This window comes from Arachis stenosperma, chromosome 5, assembly GCF_014773155.1.
Source record: "Arachis stenosperma cultivar V10309 chromosome 5, arast.V10309.gnm1.PFL2, whole genome shotgun sequence".
Taxonomy (NCBI): domain Eukaryota; kingdom Viridiplantae; phylum Streptophyta; class Magnoliopsida; order Fabales; family Fabaceae; genus Arachis; species Arachis stenosperma.
Window position 1 is genome coordinate 33,419,054 of NC_080381.1, and position 7,908 is coordinate 33,426,961.

General features: G+C 35.2%; 1 non-coding gene across 1 annotated transcript; it reads right to left on the bottom strand.

Moving 5' to 3' along the window:
- Positions 1–6,632: 6,632 nt before the first annotated feature.
- LOC130984705 (small nucleolar RNA R71) lies at positions 6,633–6,740 on the bottom strand. The gene has a single exon (XR_009088620.1). It is a non-coding gene; the product is annotated as a small nucleolar RNA R71 (small nucleolar RNA).
- Positions 6,741–7,908: the final 1,168 nt, after the last annotated feature.

Consider the following 7,908-nt stretch of genomic DNA (forward strand, 5'->3'; position numbering starts at 1 on the left):
TTACTATTGAAAATGCTCAAATGAGAGTCAAGTTTAATTTTCAGGTACTAAAAAGTTCTCTGCTCTCTGCTTTCCTCAAATAATAACAGTAAAAATTTCTCTTTATTGTGTATTATCTCCGTTGTTCTAAAAATTTCTCAATTCAGTTGTTCTAAAAATTTAAACCTTTAAAGAGAGGTATCCGAATGATTCTATATTTCTATGTTTCTATCACACTTGCTTTCTCTCAGGCAAGAGGGAATTGGATGAAAAAAAAAAAATGCATCCAATATTATTGATTGTATGTAAGTATGCATATATAACAAGGGATGGATTCACTTAGTTCACCTAGAGGCATGTGGGGGCAGTGCCCCCACTACAATTTAAAAATTTTTAGTTAGTATATAACAACAATTTTTTTTTCCCCCGCTAAATTGTTAACTTTGACACTATTACATTAAATTATTATAAAATTTATCTTATCAAATTTGATTTTATTAATATATAAAATTATTATGTTAAATTAATCTTAAATTAAATAAAATTATTTTATTAAATTTATTTTATTATTAAAATATATTGACAATGAAAAATTATCTAACCTTATTTAAAATATAAAATTTAAAATAATAAAATTCTAAATCATATGTTGTTATTTAAATTATTATTTTAGTTTTTTAATTTATTAGTTAGATAATTTGAAGATTGGTCATATTCTACAATAAAAAATATAATTAAGGAGTAAAGTATTTTTCGTCCCTAATGATATTTAATTGCATTTAATTTTATTTCTAATATTATTTATTTGTGTCAAAGTTATTCCTAGTCTTTGAATATTTTTAATTTTGTTCTTAAAATTTTAAATAGAGTTAATGTTTAAAAATATTTTTAATACAAATTAAAAATATTAGGATAAAATTAAATAAAATTAAATGTTAAAATATTTAAAAAAAATCACAAATATTAAAAACAAAATATATATTTTACTGTTAAAAAATTATTGTTATGCTATATATATGTTTTGCCCCACTAACAAAGTTTTATGGATCCGGTCACTGTATATAACGTCATAGCTTGCATTCTATTTTATTTTTAGTTACATATAGCAGGGATTTTAAAGGGCCACTATTATCTCCTGGAGGACACAGCTGCCTATACTACCAATTTTATAAATACATACACTATATAAATACAAAATTATTTCAAATTAAAAATTTAAAACACTTATTTATTACTTTGTCTATGTACAAACATTTCATAACAAAATATACATACATTTCAGCGCATCTTGTTTAAAAGTCAAAACACACATACATATAGAACTTTTTCTTCATCTTATATTGCGATGTCTTCTTGATTACATATATTACTATCTGTTGAAAAGACTGAGGTTCAATAAAAATTTATCTAACAATAAAAATATTAAAAATAATTTTTTTGTAACTTGTATAATTAAATAGACAATTTTAAAGATGTTCTAAATAATAAATATAATGACAGAAATTAAATAATCAAATACCAGAATTTTATTGTGAAAATTTTTTTAAAAAAGGGACAAAAAATTCATGAAATCTAGTCTAATAAAATTTTTTATTATCAAAATAATGCGTACACAATCAGTCTTTTTAGTAGTACTAGGGCATCTCAACAATCAACAAAATACATCATCAAAATTGATGAAATCAACATAAACCCTCAACAAAGTGAGTATCTCAAATTAGGCAAAAGAGAAGGCAATACAACTAGTAAGTTATATCTTAATGTTTATCTCTACACCATAAACAACATACTAAAATTTCATAACAAATGAAGTAAGTTTACCGATTCAATCAAGAGCATATTGTAATTGCCCTTTTCCCCCTTTTTTCTCTTCTCTTTCGTCACGATGAATTCCCTCACTCTCTGTTCTCTTTTTCTTTTGCTTCAAAAATGAGAGGCTTGACTCCCTCTCTCTCTCCCGTGGCTTAAAACCACTTCTTTTCTTTTTATTATTATTTTTATTTTAAAGTTGTGTGGGCCTCACTTGAGGTTGGAGATCCACTAACAAATCTTCTCCTCACCAACTCAAGTGGGGATAGGATGCTCCACTAAACTCGTCTTCTCTTTGCAAAAATCAAACTTCACTGCAGGTAAACTCTTAGTCATCATATTTGAACCATTATCATCAGTATGGATCTTCTCAAGTGCATATGACTTCATTTCAAGCACTTGACGTATTCAATGATAACTCACCTCTATGTGCTTCGATCTGTAATGAAACATCAGATTGTTACTAAGATGGACAGCACTTTGACTGTCACAAAATAACACAAATTTCTCTTGTTTGATGCCTAACTCTTGTAGAATTTTTTTCATCCACAAGAGTTTTTTAGAAGTTTCAACAACAACAATGTATTCTGTCTCTATAATAGACAAAGCAACATATTTCTGAAGTTGAGATTACCATGACATAGCTTCTCCTGCAAAAGTCATCATATAACCAAAAGTAGACTTTCTTGAATCAAGATCCCTAGTCATATCCGTATCTGTGTAACCATCCAACACAGGTTGGTCACTTCCAAAGCATAAACAAACTCTCGAAGTACCATTAAGGTATTGAGAATCCACTTCACTTCTTGCCAGTGTTCCTTGTTAGGATTAGAGAGAAACCGACTAACAACTCCAACAGCATGAGTAATATCCGGCCTAGTGCAAACTATAGCATACATCAAACTACCAACTGCAGATGTGATGAGCGGATAATTTGTATACTTTTTGGCATTGTTTTTAGTATGTTTTTGATATCTTTTAGTTAGATTTTAGTACATTTTTATTAGTTTTTATTTAAAATTCACTTTTCTGGACTTTACTATGAGTTTGTGTGTTTTTCTGTGATTTCAGGTATTTTCTGGCTGAAATTGAGGGACCTGAGCAAAAATCTGATTCAGAGACCAAAAAGGACTGCAGATGCTGTTGGATTCTGACCTCCCTGCACTCGAAGTGGATTTTCTGGAGCTACAGAAGCCCAATTGGCGCGCTCTCAACGGCGTTGGAAAGTAGACATCCAGGGCTTTCCAGCAATATATAATAGTCCATACTTTGTCCAAGATTTGATGGCCCAAACCCGCGAAGCAATCTGGCCTCAGGAATTCCAGCGTTAAACGCCGGAACAGGAATAAAAGTTGGAGTTAAACGCCCAAACTGGCATGGGAGCTGGCGTTTAACTCCAGAAAAGGTCTCTACACGAATTTCCTTGATTGCTCAGCCCAAGCACACACCAAGTGGGCCCGGAAGTGGATTTTTATGTCATTTACTCATTTCTGTACACCTTAGATTACTAGTTTACTATTAATAGGACCTTTTACTATTGTATTAGTAGACTTTGGTAGCTATCTTCACTTTTATGCTATCTTAGATCTTTGGGAGGCTGGCCATTCGGCCATGCCTAGACCCTGTTCTTATGTATTTTCAACGGTGGAGTTTCTACACACCATAGATTAAGGGTGTGGAGCTCTGCTGTACCTCGAGTATTAATGCAATTACTATTGTTCTTCCATTCAATTCCGCTTATTCTTTTACCAAGATATCACTTGTTCTTCACCTATGAACAAGGTGACTGACAACCATTCTTGTTCTACAAGCATCTGAGGCTTAGTGAATATCTCTTGGATTTCCGATTGCACGATGCATGGTTGATCGCCTGACAACCGAGTGCTCGCCTGACAAACGAGCCAGCCATTCCGTGAGATCAGAGTCTTCGTGGTATAGGCAAGAACTGATGGCAGCATTCAAGAGAATCCGGAAGGTCTAACCTTGTCTGTGGTGTTCTGAGTAGGATTCAATGATTGAATGACTGTGACGTGCTTCAAACCCTGAGGGCGGGGCGTTAGTGATAACGCAAAAGAATCACTGGATTCTATTCCGGCCTGATTGAGAACCGACAGATGAATTCCGCTATGCCGTGACAGGACATATGCAATTGCTTTCACTGAGAGGATGGGAGGTAGCTGCTGACAACAGTGAGACCCTATACGAGCTTGCCATGGAAAGGAGTAAGAAGGATTGGATGAAGGCTGTAGGAAAGCAGAGAGACGGAAGGGAAGGCATCTTCATACACTTGTCTGAAGCTCATACACCAATGATATACATAAGTATCACTATCTTTATCTTCTATGTTATTTTCGTTCATCACCATATATATCTGAGTTTGCCTGACTAAGATTTACAAGATGACCATAGCTTGCTTCAATACTAACAATCTCCGTGGGATCGACCCTTACTCACGTAAGGTTTTATTACTTGGACGACCCAGTGCACTTGCTGGTTAGTTGTGCGAAGTTGTGTAATGCCATGGTATTGAGCGCACCAAGTTTTGGAGCCATTACCAGGGATTATGAGAGTTGTGAAAAAGTATAGTTCACAATTTCGCCGACCAAGTTTTTGGCGCCGTTGCCGGGGATTGTTCATGTTTTGAGCAAGCTTTTGGTAACATCAGAGCCAAGATCCGGCAACAACATCAAATTTTTGGTGTTATTGCCCGGGATTGTTTAGGCTGGACAACTGACGGTTCATCTTGTTGCTTAGATTAGGTATTTTTTTTCGAAATTCTTGAAGGTGAATTCTAGAGTTTCATGATGATTTGTTGAAATCTGGCTGGCTGAGAAGCCATGTCTAATCTGATTGGACCGAGGTTTCAACTTATCACCACAAGAGCTTGTTGATTTCGTATCAATCTTGCTGTTGGAGCAGTGATTTGCTAAGGCTTGGCTGACCTTGGTCATGTCTAGTGTTTTGGACCGAAGCTTTCTTTGAAAGCTTGGCTGGCTGTGAAGCCATGTCTAATTCCTGGACCGGAGTCTTAGACTAGCATTGCACTGATTCCTAGAATTCTCATTAAGAATTTTGATGTTTTCACTTAAATTTTCGAAAATCACAAAAAATTACAAAACCATAAAAATCCAAAAATATTTCTTGTTTGAGTCTAGAGTCTCATCTTAAGTTTGGTGTCAAATGCATGTCTTTGTTATATTTTTCGAATCCATGCATATATTTTGTGTTCTAATCTTTGAATTCTATTGACTTGAAGTATTTTTTTTGTGTCTCATATGCATTCTCATATTGTTAGTGTCAGTAGTACACAAACTGCTAAGTTTGGTGTCTTGCATGCATTGTTATTTGATTCTTGTTGCATTTTGATTATTAAAAATCCAAAAATATTTTTAATTTGTGTCTTTTCAAGTCAATGATACAAAGAATTGAAGATTTAGAACATACTGCAGAGGAATTATACAGAAAAAGCTGAGCATTCAAAAATGCCCAGTGAAGAAGGCAGACTGGCGTTTAAACGCCAGCCAGGGTACCTGGTTGGGCGTTTAACGCCCAAAGAGGTAGCATTTTGGGCGTTAAACGCCAGAATGTATACCATTCTGGGCGTTTAACGCCAGGATGGTGCTAGGGAGAAGATTTTGTTTTCAAATCAATTTTTTTCAAATTTTTCAAAATCAAATCTTTTTCAAATCAAATCTTTTCAATCAAATGTTTTCAAATCAATTTCTTTCCTTTTTAAAAGATACTTACTAACAATTAATGATTTGATTGAACATCTCAAATTTGTTACCTTTTCTGTTGAGAAAGGTTTTTAATGTTTGAATCATATCTTTTCTTGTTAGGCAAGTCATCAATTTTTAAAATCATATCTTTTCAAATTGTTTTTAAAATCATATCTTTTCAAATAGTTTTCAAATCATATCTTCTCAATCACATTTTTTTCATATCTTCTTAACCACATCTTTTTCAAAATAACTTTCAATCAAATCTTCTTAATTTCTAATTTCAAATTCTTTTTCAAAAATCACTTAATTTCTTTTCCACTTTTATTTTCGAAAATTAATTAATGTTTTTCAAATAATTTCAAAATTTTTCACTTGATTTTCGAAAATAAACTTCCCTCCTTCCCACATCCTTCTATTTATGGAGTGCCACTCCTTCTCAATGCACAATTCGAACCTTATCTAACTAAAGTTCGAATTTATCTTCTCCTTCTTCTTTCTATTTCTCTTTTCCTCTGACACTTAAAGGAATCTCTATACTGTGACATAGAGGATTCCACATTTTCTTGTTCCCTTCTCTTTCATATGAGCAGGAGCAAGGACAAAGGCATTCTTGTTGAAGCTGATCCTGAACCTGAAAGGACTTTGAAGAGAAAGCTAAGAGAAGCCAAAGCACAACTCTCTTTAGAGGACCTGACCGAATTCTTCAAGGAAGAAAACATGGCAGCAGAAAACAACAACAATGCAAACAATGCAAGGAAGGTGCTGGGTGACTTTACTGCACCTACTCCTGATTTTTATGGGAGAAGCATCTCTATCCCTGCCATTGGAGCAAACAACTTTGAGCTAAAGCCTCAATTAGTTTCTCTAATGCAACAGAATTGCAAGTTCCATGGACTTCCAATGGAAGATCCTCATCAGTTCTTAGCTGAATTCTTGCAAATCTGTGACACAGTCAAGACTAATGGGGTTAACCCTGAGGTCTATAGACTGATGCTATTCCCTTTTGCTGTAAGAGACAGAGCTAGAATATGGTTGGATTCTCAACCTAAAGAAAGCCTGGACTCATGGGAAAAGCTAGTCAATGCCTTCTTGGCAAAATTCTTTCCACCACAAAGATGGAGTAAGCTTAGAGTGGAAGTCCAAACCTTTAGACAAAAGGATGGAGAATCCCTCTATGAAGCTTGGGAAAGATACAAACAATTAATCAGAAAATGTCCTTCTGACATGCTTTCTGAATGGAGCATCATAGGTATTTTCTATGATGGTCTCTCTGAACTATCTAAGATGTCCTTGGATAGCTCTGCAGGAGGATCTCTTCATCTGAAGAAGACGCCTACTGAAGCTCAAGAACTGATTGAAATGGTTGCAAATAACCAATTCATGTACACTTCTGAAAGAAATCCTGTGAACAATGGGACTAGTCAGAAGAAAGGAGTTCTTGATATTGACACTCTGAATGCCATTTTGGCCCAGAATAAAATATTGACTCAACAAGTCAATTTGATTTCTCAAAGTCTGTCTGGAATGCAAAATGCACCAAACAGTACTAAGGAAGCTTCATCTGAGGAAGAAGCTTATGATCCTGAGAACCCTTCCATGGAAGAGGTAAATTACCTAGGAGAACCCTATGGTAACACCTATAATTCTTCATGGAGAAATCACCCAAATCTTTCATGGAAGAATCACGAGAGACCTCAACAAGGTTTCAATAACAATGGTGGAAGAAACAGGTTTAATAATGGCAAGCCTTTTCCATCATCTTCTCAGCAACAGACAGAGAGCTCTAAGCAGAATAATTCTGACTTAGCAACCATGGTCTCTGATCTGATCAAAACCACTCAAAGTTTCATGACTGAAACTAGATCTTCCATTAGGAATTTGGAAGGACAAGTGGGTCAGCTGAGCAAGAAAATTACTGAACTTCCTCCAAGCACTCTCCCAAGTAACACTGAAGAAAATCCAAAAGGAGAGTGCAAAGCCATAAACATGGCCGAATTCTGGGAGGAAGAAGAGGCAGTGAACGCCACTGAGGAAGGCCTCACTGGACGTCCACTGGCCTCTAATGAGTTCCCCAATGAGGAACCTTGGGAATCTGAGGCTCAGACTGAGACCATAGAGATTCCCTTGGACTTGCTACTGCCTTTCATGAGCTCTGATGAGTATTCTTCCTCTGAAGAGGATGAGTATGTCACTGAAGAGCAAGTTGCTAAATACCTTGGAGCAATCATGAAGCTAAATGACAAGTTATTTGGAAATGAGACTTGGGAAGATGAACCTCCCTTGCTCACCAAAGAACTGGATGACCTGTCTAGGCAGAAACTGCCTCAAAAGAGGCAGGATCCTGGGAAGTTTTCTATACCTTGTACCATAGGCACCATGACCTTCAAGAAGGCCTTGT